The sequence below is a fragment of the Brassica oleracea genome, chromosome C2 (genome assembly GCF_000695525.1).
Source record: "Brassica oleracea var. oleracea cultivar TO1000 chromosome C2, BOL, whole genome shotgun sequence".
In the NCBI taxonomy this organism is placed as follows: Eukaryota; Viridiplantae; Streptophyta; class Magnoliopsida; order Brassicales; family Brassicaceae; genus Brassica; species Brassica oleracea.
Genome location: NC_027749.1, coordinates 19,665,850 through 19,666,856, shown reverse-complemented (window position 1 = coordinate 19,666,856; position 1,007 = coordinate 19,665,850).

Sequence of the window (1,007 nt, the reverse complement as noted above, 5' to 3'; positions counted from 1 at the left end):
TATCCACTCTCGACTAAGATCAGGCCAACGAAGATGACTGTGAGCCGCGATCGCCTGAGCACTCTCGAAGAATTTCTCCGGGTATGCGATCGTATTCGGGTGACGAACTGCAACAACAAGAAACACGCCGTTAGGATACTCGAATAAAGCATGATGACAACAAACACTATCTACCAAGCGTTTTGTTCCACAGAACGCGGTAGTCGTCCCCAGGTGGCTCTGCGAAGGCATGCTCGTCAGATTTGACGTAAAAATATGACCGCTGCCAGTCCTTCGTCTTGTTCGGGTGCCCTGACGAGACGTTGTAGCTCGAGCGCATCTTCACTGAGAATATCCCATGTGGCTCCGCCTTCGTAAAAGTCAACTCTTCGAAAACTCTCACACTCATCGAAACGTCTATCTCCGCTGCCATCACCATTAGCATAACCGCAATGCGCAGCGACCCGTTAAGCAACTGACAAAAGGCGATGTCCCGACGAAATGCGTACGACGTGATCAGTCGGGGAATTGGAAACCAGAGCTTTGTATGGTCTCCAAAATAAGACTCATAGACGCACTGATAGCCAATCGGAGGCGACCAAGGACGCTGTCCCCTGGAAGGAATGATGTATGTAACGCCGACACCTCCACTTCTCCTCAATAAATCCGTCACCGTCTTGTGGGAGGAGCAAGAATCGAAGACATTCCCCCACGACTGAGCCCGCGGGTCACGAAGCAATTCGGACGGGAGTGGGCCGAGTTCTTCGAAGATCCCACCAGGATGATAGATCGTGGGTCGGCAGTCTATCTGGTCGAAAGGAATCTCCCGACTAGCTCGTCTCAAAGACCTTGAGGCTTGGCTAGACGCTTCAGAGCCGCTACCGCCCACATCACTGCTCCTGACTTCAACGCGATCCGCGCGTTCGTCACGGATCATCTTATGAGCATCAGCGACCAAAAGGCGTTGAGATAGGGTCATATTGTCTAAATCCCGAAGAGCGTCGCGATGAATCAAGTCGAAATCATCC